The sequence below is a fragment of the Leiobunum rupestre genome, chromosome 2, assembly GCF_980474605.1.
Source record: "Leiobunum rupestre chromosome 2, qqLeiRupe1.1.hap1, whole genome shotgun sequence".
Lineage (NCBI taxonomy): Eukaryota > Metazoa > Arthropoda > Arachnida > Opiliones > Sclerosomatidae > Leiobunum > Leiobunum rupestre.
This window is the reverse complement of record NC_143385.1, coordinates 1,425,821-1,450,977: the sequence shown is the minus strand read 5'-3', so window position 1 is coordinate 1,450,977 and position 25,157 is coordinate 1,425,821. Positions and strand designations below refer to the sequence as shown.

Sequence of the window (25,157 nt, the reverse complement as noted above, 5' to 3'; positions counted from 1 at the left end):
TTCCTGGATACACGTGGGGGCGCACCGTGCTTTCCCCCACGCGTCCACAGCTGTGTGACGGGGGGAATGAAGCGGGGAATCGCGATTCCGCCCCCCTCGGGCGCGTGTCACGCGCGCGTGACCTGAATAATTAATGAGATTAACAGGTGTTAATTAGTCGACCTGTCAATCAACCTGTTCAAGGTCAAAAGGGTGAATATTAATGAGCGTGGTATTGTTTAACTAGGTGGATTACCGTTAGGGGTCATTGACCTGTTATATGGATAGTATAGTAACATGTGTTTAGGATCAACAAGTAGTTACACTTGTTTATTATATGTTTGAATATTATTTTTTGGCGGGAAAGTGTAAGCGTCACGTGCATAAATCAACAAGTGGTTAAACTCTTTAGGTTTATTAATGTACACTTATGTTTGACATGAATATTAATATATGGCTAAAGTTTGTACCTTTATAATTAACCGTTAGGGGTAATTGACCTGGTAGCTATATGGTTAACAAATCGTTTTTTGCGCGAATTTAACATGTGTTTCGGTTAGAAAAGCGCGGGAAATTGTAAGCCTCGATTAACAAGTTAAACTTGTTAGGTTTATTAATGTCTGACATGAATATAAATTTTTGTTCTCAACTTCAGAAATATAAAGAGAAACCATAGACCATATTTTGTCTAGTCACCACAAACTCTATAATCAGTTATGAATGCCTATTGAACTTAATATACCAGATGGCCATTATTCCATAGGAAAGCGCCGCGTGGTTAAACTCTTTGAAAAGGTGTATTAATGTACAATTATTGAACATTTTCGGTTTGCCCAACACCGAACCATATATCTCTAAATATAAGACTCCTTCAGATGTCCAGAGTCCAGGATGAGCAGTGTCCAAATATTTAGTTGCTGAAACTCTTTTTGACTTTCATCCTCTAATTCGAAATATAAGACTTCTTCAGATGTCCATAGTCCAGGATTAGCAGTGTCCAAATATTTCGTTGCTGAAACTCTTTTGACTCCCATAGAACTCGTATTGAATTCATTATACCAGATGGCCATTATTCCTATTATACAAAGCATAACAATAAAGTTTACGATAAATAACTTAACATTTTTATATTGACATTTCGAATTTACCGCGCCTCCACGAAAATCCCTACTTTCCAAGTGCACTAGCGCCATCTATTGTACTAAATCACTGCCATAAAAATATATTTTCGGGCTGTTAAAAATATATAAAATAAATATCAGTCTAATTTGTTTAATATATACCAATATTAATAACACTTTATAATTAATATAATATAACATTTAACCTAACCGATAATTTTAAGCAACTCGCCTCCCGAAAAATTGCCAAAATCTCTCCTTTCCAAGCGCACTAGCGCCATCTATGTATTACGTTGCAAGATTAGCATAAAAATATATTTTCGAACAAAAACTTTTTTAAAAATATAGCATAAATATCAGTCTAGTTTGTTTATTATATACCAATATTAATAACACTTTATAAATTACTAAATTTTTTATATATATTATTTAAGTTAGATGGCGCCACTTTCTTCACCCAGCATCTTAAGCAACGCGGTCGAAATCGACATTCGCCATAAGAAAGTTAAGCCAGGAGTATTGTTAAGACAATGTTTAAAGTTTTGAGCGTTTTAAATAGGACTTCGGGCACTCTAGTTATTGCTAATGGGAACTAAATTGTGCTAAGTATCTAACCGCGTAACTTTTAACATTTTTTTTAGATTTCTAGAAATTATATTGGCCGCATACTTTCCAGGTAAACTTTTAGGCTTATAAATGAACATTTTTTAAATATTTTAACGTTCTAGGATGTACGCCATTACTAACGGCCATTGGTAAAGCTCAACGAACAGTAACGGACTCATCAATGCCATTTGACAAGGTAAAAAACTATAATTTTGAACTAGTATTTTGTTTTTTTTGGGCCGTATATATATACATATATTGTATTATTCAATTTAAATAAGGTGTATGATAGAAAGATTTATGGGAGGTCGGGGGGCGCGTTAAAGTGGGTACGAGGCCTCGTCAAAAAGTTTCTCCAGCGCCACCAAGTGAGGCGTTTTAGAACGTATATCGGGGAAACATTAAGTTGTTTTAAGGCTAGCTTTACACACATTTTTTGGTGGAATATTATACAATAATTTGAATGCTATTATAAGTATATTACCATGTCGAGAGGGATCCCAGCTACTAGTAGATTGTTGATTTTTCATAAGGAACGTAAGACTTTTTATCAGAAACATTAACGAATTGTGAGAATACATGGAAAAAATCCCGTCCTTTTATATCAGTAAATCCAGGAAAAACTGGAAATCAGAATCAGGTTATCGATAACTAGAGGTGAATAGCCCTATAAATTAGAAGGGAATGTCATAGTATATAACCAGTTGTTAATATCGTATCTAATTAAAGTTTACGCGTTGGTTCAGGCTAGTGGCCATATTATTTTTGCAATGGACGATCTATTTTTAACATTACCGAGTAACGCTTCGAGCGATTTATACCCGGAAAATACAGCGTCTACTTATAAAGTAAATTTCGGACGACCTTTAAATGTACCTTCAAATTTTGAAGTTGGAATTAGCGAAACTATTTTACCACCAACATGGGAAAATATTACAGAAAATAACAGGTCATTTTTAGCAGTTTCCACGACAACCGTTAAAAACGTGCAACCGTTTACATACTTTAAAATATCAGTGAAAGTGGGTAAAATTGAAGGGGAGAAAGACCAGAATGGCAATATCCTTCGATATAGTGTCGTGCGAAAACTTATTGCAGCGCTTAATGAAAGTTTAAAAGAATTCGGGCTTGATAATGAAATTAAAATTGAACTCCACGCGAAACCAAACGGGCTCTGTTGGAATTTGATAACCACCAATAACTACCATATTAGAATTCCCAATGGACCAATTAAAGAGCTTCTCGATTTTGAACCTAACATAAATCCATATCAGAAAGACGGATTTCATATTGGGTCATATTTTTGTACGAAACCTTTTGCTGGTTATATAAAGTCCTTGTCGTTAAATAGCTTTAATTACATTGAAATTAGAAGTGATAATGTACAAGACGCCGCGTTTAGAGTCGAAACTCGAATCGATTATCAAATACCGACTGGTGCTTACTCGAGTATCCAAGACATTTTAGACGCAATGATGTTGACCTTGGATGAGGAAATAAGGGATAAATTTAAATTAACCATTAACCATAATGGTTCCGTTCACATTGGAGCCGCGGCGGGGTTTGCAATTATATTTCATTCATCTGAGAAAGGTCTCGTTGAAATGTTAGGCTTTACGCGCTTTAGTGAACTCTTGGCCAATACAGATAGTCTCTACGCTGCTGATTTATCAATGGGAGCCAGAACACTATATATATATTCAAATTTAATATACCCTCAATATGTAGGCGATACGTTTGCCCCTTTGATGAAAATAATACCGCTAGCTGGAAATGATAAACCGTTTGAAAAATCTATTAGTTTTGACAAAATTGATTACTATCCTCTGAGAACGAATAATACAGAAATAGTTGACATTGACATGAAAACGGATTTTGGCGAAACAATAGCCTTTATAAATGGTAAAAGTGTCGTTAGACTTCATTTGAGACGAAATGGCCGAGAGTTAAAGTTATTTCAAATATTACCGCGAACAATATGGTGGCGGACCATTTTTTGCCGGACCTGTTTATCAACGGGGCACAGGCGTGGGCGGAATTTTTTAAAAGCTGATAAAATATATAACACCCATTATCAAACCCGTGACCAATGAGGCTTTTGGAGTAGGCAAGAGATGGTGGCAAGATTTAAAACAAGGCCATGACCCAAAAGAAACGTTAAAGAACAATTTAAGAATCGCCGGTAGCAATTTATTACATAAAGCGGCTGATCGATTAACGAGAAATCAGTATGGCAGCGGCTGCCGTAAACGACGAACGGACCCCATTAGGAAACGAAAAAAAGAGTCCAAACGGAGAGTTACAAAAAGAACCAAACTTGACTTTTTAAGATAATAATGGCGGTTTACGAGGAAATGCTAAGTCAGCTGGATATTTATCAACGCCCATTGGTCAATACTAATGTAATTACCACAACGGAAATAAGATATTTACCAACAAACAATTTATCGGACAATGGCCCTCTGGAATTTTTTATTCCCACGTCGGAAGATTTATATATGGATTTATCAAAAACTATGTTAAAATTGAAACTGAGACTTTTACATAATGATGGATCGAATGTCCCTGCCGTTGAAACAAAAGTGGCACCAACGAATAATCTAATAGGGTCGCTTTTTAGTCAATGCGATTGTTATCTCGGGGATACTTCTACCCAGTCCGCGAACAACTGCTACGCTTACAGTTCGTACATTGAAAAATTAGTCAACTATGGAGAAGATGCAAAAAATTCGCAACTCCAAAATAGCCTCTTTTATATGGACTCCACGACCAAACCAACGGAAATGTGGTTAGATACGTTCAAGTCAGAGTCCAACGGGGCCCTGAAGCGAGGATCAAGATCAAAAGAATCGCAATCCTTTGAAATAATGGGGCCTTTGTCTGTTGATGTGTGTAAAATTAACAAGTTTATGTTAAACCAAGTTCCGGTACGATGAAATTATTACAGAATTTTTGTTTTAATAAAATGGTATAAATTTAAGAATATGGTTTGTTTAATTTTTAGTACAAGTTAAAAGGTCAAAGCGCGCGGCCATGAATAAAACTATAGAGAAGGTCTAATACGATCCTGAAAATCCAGGGGGATTAGGCGGTGTCAAGCGATTAGAAAAAAGTTTGCCCTTAATTCCAAAGACAAAAATTCAAAAATGGTTATTGACGCAAGACCCCTATACGTTGCATAGAGACCGAAAGCTTAAATTTGCACGTACACCGACATACGTGACGTCACTGAATGAAATTCATCAAATGGATTTAATAGTTTTGGACGAGTTGAAAACGGATTATAATTATATTTTAGTTAACATTGACGTTTTATCGCGCTTTTTATCCGCGTTACCTTTGAAAACAAAGAGCGGGAAAGACGTTCTACAGGCTCTAAAAAAATTCACAAAGTTAATAAACCCATGAAAATAAATACGGATCAAGGGAAGGAATTTCTTAATAAGACCGTACAGGATTATTTAAAAAAGAACGATATAAAACATTTTGTAAGTTACGGGGACATAAAATGCGGAATCGTAGAACGCGCCAAAAGAATTCTCGAAAACAAAATTTATCGTTTAATTACTAAAACTAAGAAACCAAATTTCATTAAGGATTTACCGAAAATTGTTAGATCGTATAATAACAGTGTACACAGGTCGACCGGGTTCAAACCGTGTGAAGTAACGGTTGATAATGAGCATTTAGTTTGTAAAAATCTTTACGGTAAAAAATCTATTAGGGAAAAAGCCAAATTCAAAGTCGGTGAACGTGTTCGATTAACAAAAGCCCCGAAAGTGTTTACTAAAGGCTACAAGGGATACTGGTCGAAGGAAGTGTTTACTATTAAGAGAGTGATTAATAGACCTCGTCCTGTTTACGTCATACAAGATAAAAATAAACAAGTCATCTTGGGTTCATTCTATCCCGAAGAACTACAAAAGATTCTATCATGAATACTAATCAGCTCTATGAATTTTTGAAATGTGATTATAGAACGCGCCCATTTTATATTGCTACATTTTCCAAAGACGCGATTCCCAAAAAACCGCCGAAACAGAAAACGTATTGTTTTATTATAAATACGGACGATTCGACGGAACCAGGTTCCCATTGGGTCGCTGTGTTTATTGAATCGGGAAAGGGAGAATTTTTCTGTTCGTTTGGAAATTCACCTGTTACGTACAATTTTAACTTGGGTCATTTAGCTAAAAAGTGGGTATATAATAAAAATATTATCCAACAGATTGACTCGGAAACATGCGGTGCGCATTGTTTATTTTATATCGTATGTAAATGTTCGGGGTATACTTATAGAGAAATATTAGATATGTATAATGATAGTCTATATATCAATGACATAATCTCGTTATGGAATATGTGTCTGCATTTAATGAATCACGAAAATAAATATTGTAATCAATAAAATTTATATTGTATCAATCTTTCCATTTTTTGAGAGGGCTTAATGCGCGGCGTCTGTTTTTAGGTGTCGGATAAGGTTGGCGAACATTTAGTCTCCTCTTCACGTGCTTTTCATTCGTTTTTATATCTTTATCCGAAAATGGTAGAGACACAGCCTCCGACAAATTCTCCACGCTTTCAGCCGATGGCCTGTACGTTGCGTTGCTGTCTCGTGTAGTACCCGTCGCGCCTTCAGACGTATTGAAGAGGTTCCTTATGTTACTGGTACTTTCGGAACGGCGTGGTGTACTACTTGAAAGAGGATCAAACTCGCGGCGGAGTGCTTCGTGGACGGCTTCTGGAATATTCGGTGTTGACTCCGCTATCAAATGATCCGGTAGAAACTCCGGGACTGGGGGAGTAGGTCGAAGAGGGGGTCTCGGCTTCAAAAGTCGCTTGATGACTTAGGCCTAAGGTGGTGCCTTGGGTATTAGCCTAGCTGATTATTATTTATTATTATTATTATTATTATTTTATTATAAACGGGAATCGGATCGGGAGAAATCAACGTAGTACTGGTTGAAACGGGGGAACCGCGAGAGACATTTCTCGGAGAATTTGTTGGTGTAGCTACGGGTCGTATCATCTGCGCCGGTGCGAGAAGAGGGGCCACGGGCTGTATAATCTGCGCCGGTGCGAGAAGAGGAGCTAACGTATTCGATGGAGGAGGCATCGGTGGGGGCTCTAAACGAACGGCGGGGACTCCTTAAAATTCTTTAATTTTAAAGTACCTTTGAAGCATAGTTAAATACTCTCGTAACGTATCCTCCTCTCTCCCTACTTTAATCGGTTTATTTATGATACTTTTCATTTGATTTTGAATAATGTCTATTAATTTGGCCGTATCGCTAAAATAGCTATCAGCGGGGACTAAAACGAATTTTTTCATCGATTAATAATACGGTTAAAAACCACGGGAATTAATAAACCGAGAATTGGACCCCAGAATCCACCTCGCTGAGATATTAGAATTTTTCGACGATATAAGTCGGTTAAATTTTTACGAGCAAGTTTTCTGATGCACGCTTTATAGCACTGTAATATTTTTTCCTATTTGCGCCTACAGGTAGCGCCCCCGGGTAATATTAAGACAAATATTAGAAATAGAGTTCGGGACTAGCGTTTTTAATTAAAAATTTGCGCTGACTGGGGGAAGGTTTTTTAATGAGCGTTAAATAAGGTTTATGTTCCCGTATCGCTCGTGGCCAAGTCATCTTACGCAATGAAACAATTTTATAAATACATTCAAATTTATTCAAAAAACATAAAGAATTTATACAATGAAAACATTTTCACATATTTTTTTATAGAATATATTTAACAGAATAAATTTTTTTTAAACATTATTTTTAAACCCGTCACCATTACTCTAGAAAAGTTATCATTGGGCCCTCTTCAAATAAGCAATTTGTTCGCACTTTGAAATGTTCTGGTGTTTCTTGATTTAAGTCTAAAACAATACTGGAATAGGGTCAGGAAGCAGTTACATTATAGTACACAGTACTTAGAAAATTTGGGTTATTAGGATATACTTGTCGACTGAGACATTTAATCTGACTAGGATCACGCGGACTCTTAAATAGAACAATGTACGATGAGTTCAAGCTAATATCGCGAGCCGCTCGACCTTGACCAAAAACATTTTGGGTTAAGAATAATATAGTTAAATTTAAGTGGTGACTACCAACACGACATAATTCCGAAACGTACACGTTATTTAAACAACTTTGAGAGAGATCGTCGAGAACGAGCAAGTTATTTATAGAACTATCAAATATTTCTTCCGGTTTCTCACTTAATAAACCCTGATGAAACTCGATATCAGGTATAATTTTTTTAAGCTCATTGAATTTTTCCGATCAAATATAACAATAAATGATTCGCTCGGGAGGTTTCTCGAACAGCGTGTGTTGATTTTTTAAAAGCCGAAAAGTCCAAACTGTTTTTCCGCATCGACTCGGTCCACTGATGAGGAACGTGGTCGGTGATTTAAACTTGAGCCGCGTTACTGACATTTTTGTAGCCGAAGGGAATACTGGTACCGTCGCTCTTGAAGATTCGCTTGTTAGACGTAAATCCAACTAGTTTTTCAGCTGGTTTTTGGAATAGCTGCCCAGTTTTTAAACGTTTCACGTTAAATGGGACTTCGACGCTGTATTTCAAATGTTGGTTGCGTGTAGCGAGGTCCTTCAAAGCTTCAAAGTTGACAATTGACTGATTTTTTTTAGTCAGTGTAATGCCCTTACGTTTAGTGACAATCTTTCCAGATTCGAATAAAATTGAATAGGCTTTACATCCCAAGGAAACAAAGGCTTTTATATTTTCATTGGGATACTGGTCAGCCAATGTACCTAGGGTAGTCCCTAGCGGAATATTTAAATCTTTTCTCGTATAGAGAAAAGCAGAGTCAGTATCGACGTAATTTAAATTAGGACCAATTTGAGCCATTAATTTGTATAATTTAATACGGCCGTAACTAGCTACAAACGCGCCTATCGTTGCTGACCCTTTCCGATAAGTTGGAACGTAGTCTTCCCGAAAACGAGTGGTGACTAAGGCTATATCATCGTCTAGTAGTTTAAAATCTGTTAATTCTTTGGTTTTATCGGCCAAAATTTCGACTAATTCCTTATAAGAATTAATAAAAACACTTTGGCCTCGATTTAAATTAATGGAATTTTTGCCCCACAGACTGTTTAGACTAAGTTTGCCAATAGCCTTTAAAGCGGGATTATCGGTTATATCGTCTAACTTTAAATCTAACCCGTCAATTTCATTAAAGTCTCGTAAATAATTAAGTTTTTGTTCTTATGTAATTATGTCTTTTCGATACGACGAATTTTGAACTTTGATTTTGTAAAAAAAGCCGAATATAGTCATCGAATAGCGGACAATCTTTATCGAATGTCTCTCGATAATGATGTACTTCGTGAATTGTAATAATTTTGTAACCGTACTCTATCGCTAGATAAAACTCGGGGGTCGTCCACACGTCGGTTATGCTACGCTCTCGATCAGTATGGGTACATTCGAAACATTGTTCAGCTGCACATTTGTAGCAAAGAGTATAATAAATTTTACTATTAATTTTAGCTGAGAGGATAGGGAGGTTTAAATTGGTAGGTGGCAGCACCGTAGCTTTAATCAGACCAAAATAAGCGTTAACGGAAAAATTAAAGTAACAAGTTATAATTTCGGGGCTCGATTTAGGATATTTATAGGAACTCATCTGAGGGAAGGGTACATGCTATTAAAATCCACGACTTTGATTGGTCGATCGGGAGTGGCTTCGGCGTAAATTACAAAGTTTTCGACCCTCCCCCCGCGGATGGCGTCTCTCGCTCCTATCGGTTTGGTAAAGGGTAGGGAATCGCAAAAACTCGCAATTGCTGGATCTTCTACTAACTCATCATATTCGTGTTCCCATATACTAATAAACTGCGCATTAGGCCTTTCCTTTTTTAAAAATTTTTCGCGGTCTAGGGTTTTGAGATAAATATTTAAATTTGAATCTTTTAACTGTTTATCGTAAGCCTGATGGTCAGTGTGCAGTGGGCATTTATGGTAATGGCAGCCGTAAAATTCGGCAATTATTTCGGGTGAGGAACAATAACCGTCTAATCGATAGGGATAAATGACATGTTCTCCACCTAGCGATCGAGCCGTTTGAAATGTCACGTTGAGTTTTTTCCCAAATAAGCTAACCATTTTAGGGCCTTGACACTATGTCGTTTCCTATAACCGGTCCCCGGAACAATCGCGATAGTGTTTGGTTCGACAAATCTACTAAGGAATAAATTTGTGACGGCTCCCGGCAACGTTATGGCGTTTGACCCTAACAAATCAAAATCGACGGTTTTTAAAAATAAATTTCTAAAACTATCGAATTCTTTCTGTAAAAGTTTAACGTCATCGATCGCGTATTCGGTTAAAACTTTATTTAGATCAAAAACGACGTAACGTTGGGAATCGTACCATTGATTAAATTCTACGATTTCCTCGTCCGTAAATTTATCGATACCAAAATATTCTTTCTCGGGGAGGGCGCCGATGTAATCTAAATTGTCTTCCGTAGCGAATGAATAACAAAAATAACCTTTCTTTTGGACAATCTTAAACGTTTTCGAGAAATTTCGAAGGGCTGTAGGTAGGAACATGAAACTATCGATAAAGGCTATTTTAAATTGGGCGAGAAACATACCCAGGGCTTTGTAACCGGTATAAATTATCTCTGGTTTTATTTTTCGTTTTAATAGACCGTTAAGAATAAGGAGCGTATCGAAACCACTCCCGAAATGGCTTATTAATATGACGTTGTCAAAGACCGGCCTCGTAACCGTATCTCTTTTCCGACCATTAACTGTCACCTGGCATGCTAATAAATAATCTAGGAAATTTTGAACGCAATTAAAGCCGTGAAATTGCCGGTAATCATAATTGGTCGAAAATGGCGCTTCTTGCATCGCGGAAATGATTAAAATTGGTCTAATTTTATTGTCAGTCGTTATTGTCTGAAAATCAAAATAACATAGTCGTTTCTCATTTGATTTTATTTCGGGGCCGCGACAGCGGCGACATTTAAGATTGGGTCAGCAGTCATGACTTTTTTTCTTTGTTTTTGTATAAAAGGACTAGACAATATTTACAGAAAGATTGCGCTCCAAACATGGCCGAATAAGATCGTACGACGTGGGTGTGGTCTTTAATTTTTAAGAGGAAAATTTGTTTTTCTTTGAAAGGTCCAATAAACATTTTATCGAAATTATCGTCCGCCGAGATTAATATAATTTTGTAGTCGGGTAAAATATTTTGGAATCGGTTAATGTCTATTATTTCTACGGGACCTTCGGGAACCCCCGCTAGGGCGTGTAATTTTTGGGCTTCGAGTTCTTGTTCGGGTCTTTTCCCGTTTCTAATTGTCTTTAATTGGTATTCGTTAATACTAGCACCCTGTCCTAAACTTTTCAAATGCTGATAGTCGGCCAAAACTCTTCCCACCGCCAGGGCTCTCGTAAAACATAAATTGTCCGTATTTCTAATGGGGATAAATGTGTTACCCTGGTTAATATACTGATCTAGACAGTCATAGCTTCTGGCTCTAACGCTGCGAGGGGGACCTCTCATAGGGGTATCTTGAAGAAATATTAGGTCAAATCGGAGGGGCGAATCTAGATAAATGGTTTTTACGGACTGCGCTACCTTTTCAATCCCCGTTAAAATTCTCTCATCTGTCAACTCATTAATATTCATTAATTGAAAATTTATCGGATCTTGCAGCTCATCGGAAATTACCACCACCCTGACGCGTGTGTAGCCTAAGTTATCGGCCGTAATTCTGTCTAATATCGATTGGAAAATACGGGTCTGTTGGTTACTGATATCCGCGTGGTTTAATTGGTCTAAATTTTTAATATTACACTCGAATAGCATAGATTTACACCTATACTTTCGAGAAGAACTGGCAATGTTTTTATCTATTGAGTAAAAATTTTTGGGTTTGAAACGGGTGCTAAGATCGAGGGCCATGGTGTTTTTAAAGTCCTGCGTAAATATTTAATACAGTTTGAATCGTTGTCGCGACGTCGTAAACTTCGCCGGAATTCTGCAAGTTTAATAGTTTTTCGTAGTGACGTCCACGGTTCTTGTAAACTAGAACTTCACCTCTCCTACCCGCTAGAATTTCAACCTTCTCGTTTCTTAGTTGATAATCACCTTCTTCATAAACTATCTGTTCTAGATACTCTTTTAACTCATACGCCGAATCTAGTTTGACGCAAACGCCGTCTTTCGTCGCGGTTGGCCGATCGCTATTTTTGACGTAACGCCTTACGTCTAAACTTTGAAACTTGCAATTTTTATCCCGAAATTTTTATGGCGGGAAAACTCTACGACTATATCCGTCCAGCCGTCGTCTACTGGTTTAGATGGACCGGCTTGAGATGGACCTGGCTTGGATAGGGTGCTTTTGGGTGGCGCATCAACTGGTTTGAATGGCGGTTGTTTGGAAGGGCTATCGAGTACCTCGTGGCATGCTAAATCTATAATATCAGGTTGATTCTTCGGGATGTCTACTTCGAAACGAGTTTTCTTATTATTTACTTTATTTCCGAAATCTAATTGACGACGGACCTTATTGACCTGGGAGCAGGGGGGTGTTTCGGATTGATTCTAAAAATTAAACTAAATTAAATGGTGTAAAACATAGACTGAATTAATAAACTATTACTTTGAGGTCGAACTCCATCGTGCTAGAATAATTTCCTTACAATAAACGGTCATTTAAAAAAGGTAATTCCCCAAATTTTAAAATGTACTTACAATTTCTTCAAGTCGAATGCAAGTTGTGAAATAAATGCAAATAAAGCGCGTCCCTCTATTTATAGTCGCAAAACCCCTAGCGGGACGCTTAGGAACTTCTATAACACATGCTAATTTATCAAACGCTTTTTTATTAATACATGTGTAATTTTTCGTAATAAACAAAAATCCCCTAGCGGGACGCTTAGGAACTTCTATAACACATGCTAATTTTCATAACGGTTTTAGGTACTCGTAATTTTTCGTAACGGTTTTTTATATCAACATGTGGTAAATAAACCCCCTAGCGGGATGCTTAGGAAACTCCATTTTCTAATGGTTTTGTAATAATTTTCACGTACTCTATTAACGCAACGGTTTTTTAAAATAAATCAATGTTTTCTCGAGAAAAATTCCATACACGAACCTAACCTCGAGCTATAGAAATAGTAAATCAAATATTTGGGTTAAGATTACCGGGTATAAAAGGCGCGATTTTTCATGTTTTATCACATTTCGTTCCTGAACTACAATGTAAGTTGTAAAACGTCTTAATACGAATCTTTTCAACAAAAATTTAAAAATTTAGGGCCTCCAACACTACGGCAGAATTTATTAAAGTAGTGAAGGGGAGAGGACGCGGAAGTAATGTACTTTTTATAATATACTGTAACAAGTAATTGATAATTATTAAATTATAGGAGAAAACGCGGACCTAGGACCAGTTCGAAGTAATTATTTTCTATTTTTTATTATACTTTTATAAAAATTCTAACAATAGGACCCGACATGTTGCCACCACCCTCCACGCCTTCGGACCCACCAACACCCGGGAACTCCCCAACGCCCTCGACCTCTCCCGATATGGATATCGGGAGATATTGATAAACCCGTCATTGTCGGCGGAGATGCGAGTGCTGGACTTGAGGAAAGGTAATTCGTTAAATATATTTTAATACGCCCTTAAAATTTTAATTTAAAATAAACTGTTTATATTTATTTTTGTCTCTTTCTTAAGCTTAACGCACGTTAGTTGTATCATATAAACTATTTTCATGCAGATTGGTTAAAACGTACCATTCCTAATAAACCTTAACTTGCTTACAATTTCCCGCGCTTTTCTAACCGAAACACATGTTAAATTCGCGCCAAAAACGATTTGTTAACCATATAGCTACCAGGTCAATTACCCCTAACGGTTAATTATAAAGGTACAAACTTTAGCCATATATTAATATTCATGTCAAACATAAGTGTACATTAATAAACCTAAAGAGTTTAACCACTTGTTGATTTATGCACGTGACGCTTACACTTTCCCGCCAAAAATTAATATTCAAACATATAATAAACAAGTGTAACTACTTGTTGATCCTAAACACATGTTACTATACTATCCATATAACAGGTCAATGACCCCTAACGGTAATCCACCTAGTTAAACAATACCACGCTCATTAATATTCACCCTTTTGACCTTGAACAGGTTGATTGGCAGGTCGATTAATTAACACCTGTTAATCTCATTAATTATTCAGGTCACGCGCGCGTGACACGCACCCGAGGGGGGGCGGAATCGCGATTCCCCGCTTCATTCCCCCCGTCACGCAGCTGTGGACGCGTGGGGGAAAGCACGGTGCGCCCCCCACGCGTATCCAGGAAGACGGGGGTTAACTACTGATAGCACCATAGATCGGAAAGCTTATACTCGATACTATGCCTACAATAGATGAAAGTCTAAAGGAAAATATCAATCGTAAACACACGTAGTAAATGTTTAATTTAATAACTACTGAGGAGATGCAGGAGTGTTATGAAGTACGAAAAATATCTTCAATTATTGAGACTCTGAAAGAAAACATAAGCAAGACAAGTTGAACAGCTAAATTATGGGTATTATATTTTGAGCTTGTTTAAGTCATGCGCTTGTTTGTTAGAGCCGAGTGAAGTGGACATTGGTCTTTACACTTATACTGTGTTCAAAAAATGTTGCGTTATTTACACGCTTCGGGACATTTAGCTTACGCCAAATCAGCTACCTATACCTACAGCAAATTTCTGAGCTCAATGTCGTTGAAAGAGTTTAACAATTTCACTAAAAATGGGTATTTTACCGTTAGACGCTCAAATAAATATTGGTCCGGAATCTGGTCTGACATGACTATCGAACAAGTTCTGCTGCGATCTATGAAGGTGGTGGGTGGGCTAACAAGCGGACGTGGTTTAACTGAAAGTACAATTGCTAGATTGGTGTTAACAACTCCAGTATATGCCCTTATAAGTAAGGCTCTAGAAGATTATTGTGACGTCACTGCAGCTACATCTGAACAACACGTCGAAGTTAGAGACTCTAGACAAGCACGTGACGTCAAAGACTCGTCAAAACTTTATGGATGGTTGAGAGACTACTCGCCATTTAAGATGGAGTCTTCCCTGGTGTCTCTTGCTTCAGGTTTAATCGCATATGCTACAATAAATAGCGATTCAGCTTTAGAAGTAGATAGTGAATCCATAAAGCGCATGGTAGGAAGAACGTTTTTCAAGTGAAGCTACGAAGAAATGACAAAGTAAAACCATTAGCAGCGATGAAAAATTCCGTTCGATTTGACGAAGACGAGGTAATTGTAAACCCACAGCAACGTTTTGGTAGAATTGCCAATGCCTTACAACGCGGAGCAAATTGAGAGACATATCTTCAATTTGAGCTGTCACCAATCGCCCCGGCACTCTTTGACGAAATTTGGTTCAGGAAAACAAACAAAGCTACTCTAGCCAACATACTAGAAGAAAATAGTTCATCAAAAAAATTGAACTTGGATTTCAATCATTTAGTCGTAGATGGTGGGTTTCTACTTCACCGAGTAGTGTGGCCTCGTCCATGCACTTACGGTGAAGTTCTATCCCGGTATTTAGAATTTGTTAAAACACATTATGGTACTAATGCCACTATAGTTTTTGGTGGATACAACGAAACACTAACGACAAAAGGTGAGGAGAAACGTAGGAGATATTCTAAAATTATAACTACTGACATGAAAATAGAGGACAATATTCAAGTGTCGACATCTCAAGAAACATTCCTGAAAAATCCTTGAAACAAGCAGTCTTTTATTGAAAACTTGTTAATCAAGTTCCAGGAACACGGATTCACAGTAAAGCAAGCTAAAGAAGATGCCGATACCCTTATTGTTAACAGTTGAATTAGCGCTTGAAGAAATATAGCGCTGGTCGGAGAAGACACTGACTTACTGGTTTTGCTAATTGCGCTTTCGCGTCCCACGTTCAAAAGTAATATTTATTTCGTAAAGCCAAAACACGAAAATAAATCCGATAAAATTATTAAAATAAAAGACGTTCAAGAGACATTAGGTGATATGACTCAGATTTTATCGTTCCTTCACGCTATGACTGGCTGCGACACAACATCAGCACTTTATCGACAAGGAAAGAAAAAGGCGTTTAATATTTTAAAGAAGAACGAAGATTTTCGACAAGCCGTAAAAATATTTTGTTTGCCTAGCTCAACCCCTGACGAAGTATCTAGAGTCGGTGAAATGTTTTTGTTGAGACTTTATGGAGCCAATGAAACGGATACATTGGACGGACAACGGTTCCACGCCTTTACAAAAGCAACCGCTGGGTCTTCTATAAGCTCAAATTTTGAGCTAGCATCACTACCTCCAAATAGCGTAGCTGCGAAACAACACTCATACCGTGCGTGTCTTTCACCAAGTTCAAACTTGGCTAGGTAACGGCCTCAACGCAACAGATTGGGGTTGGAAAAAACAAGTGGGTAGTGAACTTCGTTCCATCATAACCACTCTTGAACCAGCACCGGCCGAGATTCTACAGATGATCTCTTGTAAATGCAAAGACCTCTGCGATTTGAAATGTGAATGCCGAAAGATTGGTCTAATCTGTTCCTCGATTTGTAGGCGATGCAAGGGAATATCTTGTACCAATGAACGTAGAGATTTCGATACGGAACTCTTAGACGAGGATGCCGATGAATAGATATTTTTCATAATATCTATTAAAAATAGTTTGTGCTTGATATGTAGGTTTTATTTTATAACGTTTTCTAGAATCTTTACTAGACAATATTCAAGTAAATTGTTCCAAAAAATATTTCTTAAATTAATAAAACCAAAGTTGATGTAAGATTTATTTTTCCCGCCATTATATAAAATGGAGGAAACTATGTCAGTGTTTCAAGAATAAAAATTCTACCTAATACCTACTTATAACGTTATATTACGCTTATAACGTCGATAATTACCAAATTTGTGAAATTGGTCTTAGCTTCCGGCTCAAATTACGCACTTCCGGTGAATAATATGACAAAATACATAAGAACATAAAGATGCGACATATTAATGTAAATTGGATAAGCCAAACGGAAGATATTGAATTTTCACTGAATTTTGGCTACCATTTTCCAAGATGGCGGAAATTCCACCAAATGGGAGAACACCGGAGACCACACCACGTGAAAGAGCGCCCCGAAATCTATAAAGTAGGAAACTTTCAGCTTTGTTTTAATTTGTTGCGGGTTCACCTAAATTTTGAGCTAACTTTCCTGTACTAATAAACGTGTTTTGGCTCTTATTGATAACGAACTGAAACCGGCAGCTATTTTGCAAACGGATAGTACGCAAGAACGTACCTGATCCAAAACTTCCGATTTCGCAATCGCTCTACGACAGACTATCATTAGGTGGTTTTTTTAGCCTGTTCTGGGTTTTTTGAGCAGGTTCAAAAGTGTAGCCCTATGACGTCATTTTACTCCAATTCTATCTTGACGAAAAAAATGAGTTGGAGTAAGAAGGGAGTAGTTAGAGGTTAAAGCTTATATATTTGTTTTGTTTTTAAGATGGCGACCGGTGGTGAGATCATCAATATAGGACTCATTTTTCGTATTTATTTAATAATAATAATAATCAGCTAGGCTAATACCCAAGACACCACCTTAGATCTAAGTCATCAAGCAACTTTTAAAGTTATTAAATAGCATTTAACAATTGGATATTCGTTGTTAAACCTGGTGGCAGACATGCAAAATTCGTTGATCCACCATAAACATGGAACTACGTACTCCCTTTAAAAACAATGTTCAGTGCGACTTATAGCTCTCACTATATTTATGTTTATTCAACTAGAAAACAATTAATTTATTTCATATTCAGTAAGAATTTATCTCATTATTAGAAACATAACGATTCCAAAACGGGTGTTGTGTAATCCAAACGAAAACGTTTATTCGTCTGTCCCGGATTACCGGAAGAGTAATATTATTCGAGATAAAGTTCGTTGGGAATTTATCGCCTCGTGTCTCTACTCTCCAAGGTGCAAACGAAAAATAATAATTGACAAAAAGTCAGTTAAATGGTTAGTATTAATGGTTCGATAAGTTTGCTTCTTTTTCTCAATAGCAATGATTCTCAATAATACACGATTTACCATTAAAATTAAGGTTTAGTAATTTTTTTATAAAAGGAAAGTTTCGGCCGGATTAGACGGCCCTCACTGGGCTGTATAAATCGGCCGAAACTTTACTACGGGAAAATGTCGGCCGAATTAGCTGGTTGCTGATGGACGACTATTCCGGTCGAAACTTTCGGTTTGGAAAATTTTGGCCGGAATAGCCTCCAACAATTCGTCAGCTATTCCGGCCGAAAGTTTCGGCCGATTTAGCCACATTTCAGTTGAAAGCTATTCCGGCCGAAACTTTCGGCCGGAATAGTCTGGGGGCTAATGCGGCCGGAATAGCTTCGGCCTAAATTTTTACATGTTTACCGGAGCTTTCGGGTTCGATACCCCTCGTCGAGCGGTGTTTTGTTCTTGTTAATTTATTTACGTTCTTAATAGTTTTCCTCTAAATTCCAGCTCAAATACACGTTGCTGCTTATTAACCTGGAAATAATTTGCATTTTTTACCTCAATTTGCAATGATTAAATCCGATTCAGTCGAAATAGAATTATTCCTATAAGAAAAAGTGTGTGCCAATTTACGTCATTTGAAGTAATACAAGTAAGACGCCAAATTTATTTTCGTTTTTTACCCACCGATCAGTACAGATTCTAAGATTCATCGTCGATAACTTACAGCGAGGACGTGTTCACCCTTAATTTTTAAATACTTCATTTCAAAGAGATGAAGGCTAGTAATTATTTTACTGTAAATTAATCATAGTTAATGCCAATTTGTGCTAGTTTTGGACATAAGCACCCCTCAATCAGATAGGTATTTCACTTACATTTTACATTTAACAGTCCCTCAAATTTCTAACAGTCAACCAGAAGGTCATTCTATTGCATCACTTTTCGTGTTACTTATGCTTCGGTTTGGTTTTTATTAATTCGACTTGACTCAATATGTCAAAATTAACATAATTAATATTAAATTTTTTTGCAACTCTATGTGAAAAACGACAACATACAGTTAAAATCTAAAGGAGTTATTCATCTACATACTCATATGTATGTGTGTTACAAGCCTAATGTATTTTTTAACTCTACCTTTGATTTTAGAGCTAACTGGAGGTGTTTAAAAATTTTCGGAAAATTCTGAGAAATATAATTTTAAAATTGATAACGTTTACAAAGTTTGGGTGCGACCACTAAAAACTTTTCCAAATCGCAAATGGTCTTAACGGGTTTCTTGAAAGGATTATTCAGCTGACAATCGAATTATCGAAGTATGTGCTCGTAAATAAAATTGATATTTGCGCTGTTTATAAAAATAACACAAATTTTTTTAAGAGTTAAACATCGCTATCTGCGTGGAAAATTAAACGAAAGGGAAAAAATCGGTGATTAAAAAAACATTTTACCATGAAGTTCAGAATTTTTCTTGAAAATTTTTAAGATTTGTTGTAATAAATCTATAACACTGTCATACATTTAAAAATAACTAAGTTTTATAAAAAATTATACGAAACAGTTATCCGAACGGAAAAACCGGTGTATATTCTTATAAAAATATAATGGCTAAGAAGGGACAGATATTCAAGGTCCATAACACCGTTCAATATTTTGATCAATTTTCCTAATTGACTTACGGAGCACCAATGACGTTTTGGTTTACCCACATATGCAGTAGAGTCCGACACCGATGTAAAAATGATCAGCGGCGGCATGTCTCAATTAATTGATATAAATTGGTTTTAGGAGTAAGTTAGTTTCCATCAATATCCGCTTTAAGCATCTCCCACCTCCTTTAAAATCTTATCAGCGGAAGAAAGTGTCAAACCTGGGTTAAGGATATACACAAGGTCGTTTATATATTAATTGATATAGTTATATAATATTAATATTATATAATGTACAAAAACTATATGTAAGCTATCGCTACATAGACTAGAGACTCTATGCTCTAAAAAGGTTGACAATTTTACACCTAGCGCCACATAGTATCCGTGGATGGAACTTAAATAACGTAACTGTTCTGCCATCTATCTTCTCTTTGGAAAACAAAAAAAGACGGTTAAAATATTGAATTTGAATTACGGGTTGGAAACTGATATTGAAGAATTGAAATAATAAGAATCACTTCGTTTTCATGGAGGTAGGAAACATGGAATTCGGAAAATTCCAAATTCGCTCTCGACGTTGAGCCATGAGATAATAAGTTTTAAGTCGCTTTCCTGACGTTCACTTTAGCCTTACTATATATCTACCAAAAAACCACTGTTTAGAATTTTTGTAATAGCTTCGATCTCTGCAAAATCTATTTGCCTGTATTTTAACTTTATTTTAAAATATATTATTGATTAAACAGTAAAATAAAAACACAAACACTGATTGTATTTATCGGTTATTAAAGAAATATATGAAATATTATAACACTTTGCTTATGGGTGAAGTGAAGCGCTTTCAACCTGTTTTCTGCTTCAAGACACTCTTTGTCCACCATTTTTATTCCTTAAACCTTGACTACACACCATTTAAACACCACTAAAGCACCCTTAAACAAAATTATTACCAACATTTTTTTAAAGAGAGTGGAGATCCAAGACTAAATCATAAAAATTTATCTTCGATATGAACTTGAAACCCGAGATTTTGCGTATTATCCTAATAAATGTTTCGTCGAATTTCCTTTATTATAAATGAATTTATTTTATAAGCTTGTTTATTTAAACTCATTTAAAAAATAAAATAAAGTATAGCGTGGAGAGACTCGACGTTTAAAATATGTTTAGCTTTTGTTTTAATTTTTTCACAGGCGTCAAAAATTGTGGTAACGATGATTAGGTTGATATGTGTGATACCGGAGATAAGGCAGGGTTCCGGATCAGTAATACCTACCAAAACAGCTATTGAAAATGATTTTATTTATCAAGTGTGCCTACTGTCCCTTTCAGATCCACCCACTCCAGTTATCAAGAAAATCCAATCGGTACTCGAGGGGGTATATATTTTGTACAACTTATTTTGTATTATGAAAATAAGTTAATTCCAGTGATTATAGACTGAATTCATTGTTGTTATTGATTTCACAGAATTTTTTTATTTCCATAACTAATTGACTGATTACGTTATCTTATTTACAAAGATTTTACTGATTACCTGTGAATTTCATTGATTTCCCTGCTTTACTGGCTTATGATTAAATAAACTAATAAACGATGGTATCAAATTGCATATTTGCTTTATCGCTGAAAAGGCCTGCAAGCGTTTTGGCCATTTTATGTAAACTATGTTCCGTTCATGCTGGAATGTGATAACGTTCATGAAAAGGCCATAAAATTTAAAAAATAACAATTAAAATTTCACAAAATATAAAAACGTTTTAACCCGGGGCCTTGCTGCGAAGCTAAAGTGTTAATCAATGCATTTTTTAATTTTAATCAAGAACAGCACTGCGCATGGACCCATACCATTAACCAATAATCCTCAGTACAGCACGTGGTCTGTCTAATTTTTATATGAAAAATACAATTATTTTTCCATCATTGAGTTTTTTGAAGAGCTAGTAAGAATAGTTAGTGGAATAGCTTCTTCTTGAATTTGTTTTAGCAAATAATTAGGCTGTCTATTAGGAATTTTTTTATCGACTTCCTTAGGTTGCTGATGGTAATTAAGGTCTAGAATATAAAGCTTTAGTTGATAAACTCATTGTTATCGAATTAAGGTGTTGATCTATAAACGTGATAATTGATTGGCTAAATTTGGAAGTATTGATTTTTTAACGAGATTACTGACTTCACTTTTAACTCATTCTGAACGGCTGAGGGAAAACCAGCTTTTAAATGTTAAAACGTATATTCGTTGTTAAATAAGCGTTATTTAAATAAATTATTTGATAAGAAAAAAATCGTTGGGAAATTAAAGCCATATCTACTTGTCGAGGTGAAGGAACCAATACCTAGTTTCAAATTGACAAATATTGCTTTCGTAGACCGCAAAGTTTTTAACACAATTTCAAAGCACCAGTTTTTAAAATTTTATAGATTTCTTAAATAAACATAACACGAAAGTGATATTTATTATAAATAATTGAACAATTTACATGGAAAGCTACATGTAATTGGTTAATAGTTTCCGTACTCTAACATTAGTGATATATCAATCTTAAACGTTCCTGTTTATTTTGAATCCTAAATTAATTTGATAAACATTTAATCTTTAATAATTATTTGATCAATAACTGTAAATAAAGTAATAAAGTTAACTGGTGGATAATATTTCGAAATTTTACTCGCCCGTTTTAATATTGGGCGGACATAATTGACATAAATATTTACATATTGACGTGTTTGATATTCATTAAACGCTTACATGGTGGTTAAGTGTTAGCGTTTTTAAATTAGTTTGAAGAGTAAATATGTGCGATAGTAGGTTTTTATAGCAGATTGATGTGAAAGTTGGGAATTTTTACAACGTTTAAATCTGAAAGTAATTGATTGAACACATGATATTAACACGTTAAATTGGGAGATAACTATACAGTTATTGAATTTTCAACGTTTGAATAGTAAATATGTGCCGTAGTTGGTTTTAATAGTACATTAATGTGAAAGTAGGGAATATAACAACATTTAAATCTGAAAGTTATTGATAGAACACATATGATATTAACACGTTTAAATAGTAATTAAGTGAAAACTTACTTGATTATAATACTGTTAAATGGTAAATAAGTAACACGTAGAGGGTCGATAAATGTATATAGAGAGCTTAACTATTTGTAGGTTTATTAGTATTTCGTGAACAATAAATCAATGTACTTATCAAAATATCGTTATACGCATAATATTAACCAATTGTAGTTTTTTGAAAAAAACATAAATTTTTCTTAGTTTTTCTTTTAAATAAATTATCGTTCTAGAATTCAATAAATTCATATAATTTGTATCTTAGATTTAGATGAAATTCTTAATTTGGTATTATAGCTGAATATCAACATAATTTTTTATTTAATTTTTACTCTATATTAATCCATATTATAGTCTATATTATTCTAAGGATTTAACCTTGGATAAATAATAGTAGTTCCAACCTGGATATAGCACTCTATAGTTCCTCGTGCATTTGCTAAGTGTTTGATACGGGTTCTGCCTTGTAGAAGAACTACTATTATTAATCCAAGCTTTAACGAAAAGAAAATTTCATTATAAAATTGAAGTTTCTCTTGTTATTTAAAGGAGTTAATCAAATGATAGTTGTTTTTCGACATCAAAATATGTTAATTTAAAGTTGATCAGAACCATTTAAATAAACTTTTAAATGGTTAATGACGTTGTTTTATTTCAATTGAATGAATAATGTTTAAATATAAGGTTATTTTTGGTAATCATTTAACACGTCTTGTTGTTAATACATCATCATTTCTCTCATTATGGTTTATTTAAGGTGTACCAACGCTCTCTGAATACGAATTTTTTTACCTGGGTAGCCATGAACAGGGCATTTGATATTAGGGTTTCTTTGTGGATAATATTTCAGATAGTTATATCGAGGAACGATTAGTTGTTTTATCTTTTCGAAATTTTGACGACTTAACTGTTTGCACGTATAAAGTCCTATTTCCAAAGCTAAAGCACAAACTGAGAGCATAATTCCGCAATACCAGCATTGGATAGCACGCCAAATAAAAAGAATGGTCAGTGGCTTTGGGAAAGATTTTGTTCCGATTGGAGTCGCCAAAAACTTTAATGTCCAGTAGCGATAATACGGTTGACTTTGCTGCGTTTCGACGTAGCGACGAACTCTGAAATATTAAATTGCAATTGATTGATTTCGGATTTCTATATGTTATTAGGATACACAGTGATTTACAATTATCAGAATCTTGAAGCTTCTACGTGATAGATATTGAGGCAAATGTTGATAATTGACTGGTAAACTTGGTATAGTATGAAGTTAAAGATCAAAAATTCAAATATAATACAATAAATAAATCGTAATAGGTAAGAATATAAGCCTATCATAAGGTCCCCATGAGCAAAGGTCTAGGCCAAATTTTTGACGATCACATACCCGTTATTAAGAGGTAAGTATTCAAAATCTGCACCTCCTAGTGGCTACATCCTCAACTATGTATTTTTAACTAAAATTCGCGAAATGCATTATGAATGCGCACAAGCCGTGCGCGAACGTTTTTAATATAATAACCACGCGGGAGAAATCTCCGCCGCCAGCCCTTAGCACCATAGCCAAGGCTTATTCATAATTTGTTCCCTTTAAAACTAAAAATTAACATTTATCTTGGCAAAATAATTCATCATAACATAAACTGGATATTAGAAATAAGAATTGTGTTTCTGAAGGAATTTATTTTTAAAATTTGTGATTTAGACAGGTTTTAGTGGCATTTATCAACCCGAGAATGGCTGCTCTACCAAGTAAGATATATTTTAGAAGCAGAAATTTTGACAAAGAAGATGTCGCTATGGCCCTATCGTCGTACTTTATTTTTCTTCTATCCACGAAAACACCGTTACCATAGGCCCCTATGGTAGACCTTTACTTATGGGGACCTTATGACAGGCTAATGGTAAGAATCAAGTGCTAAAAATTGCGATCATTGGGGCTTTATAATAAGACAGTAAGAGCTTCTTATAAATCTTTAAGTCACGGTAGAATGGTAACGAATTTTCTTACGTACATTACTAAAATAATATAATATAAATAACACAGGACTCATAATATTGTTTTTATGCCTGATCAAAAATCGGACTCGATTACGCTTCTGGATGGGCTGACCAATCTAGTCATTTTAAAAATGAATTATTTTTCGTTATTAACTGCGGTAGATATATTTTTTACATTATTAATGGTTAAGAATGAGTGTGGTATTATAATTTATATGCTGATATAGTTGGAGGATAAAGGAAAAACACTTCGTTAAATTTGCATATATAAAAAAATTATTTTAATAACCTAGTTAAAAATAGGGGTATGACATGACCGCTTAGCAGAAGGTTGTCTAAATACAGTTAAAAAAATCGCATAATCTAATTCTTAAAAACACAGGACCTACTCTCTCCATTTTCATGATTAAACTTTATACAAACACAAGCACATTTTTAGTTTTTGAAAGAAAACCACACAACTTAAAAAGGACAAAGAGTAACATGGGAAAATCCCTGACCCGGAAGATTTTGATTACATTTTGCACAGATGCTTTATACATCAATGTTAGAATTCCTGCAAAGTTTTAGATCTGACCAAATATTTATGCAAGAGATACAGATCCAAGTA

At 35.4% G+C, this 25,157-nt stretch overlaps 1 long non-coding RNA gene across 1 annotated transcript; it reads left to right on the top strand.

Annotated features, from left to right (window-relative positions):
- Positions 1 to 1,730: 1,730 nt before the first annotated feature.
- LOC149954649 (uncharacterized) lies at positions 1,731 to 13,376 on the top strand. The gene is made up of 4 exons (XR_016478107.1): positions 1,731 to 1,776; positions 1,829 to 1,902; positions 13,151 to 13,180; positions 13,231 to 13,376. It is a non-coding gene; the product is annotated as an uncharacterized LOC149954649 (long non-coding RNA).
- Positions 13,377 to 25,157: the final 11,781 nt, after the last annotated feature.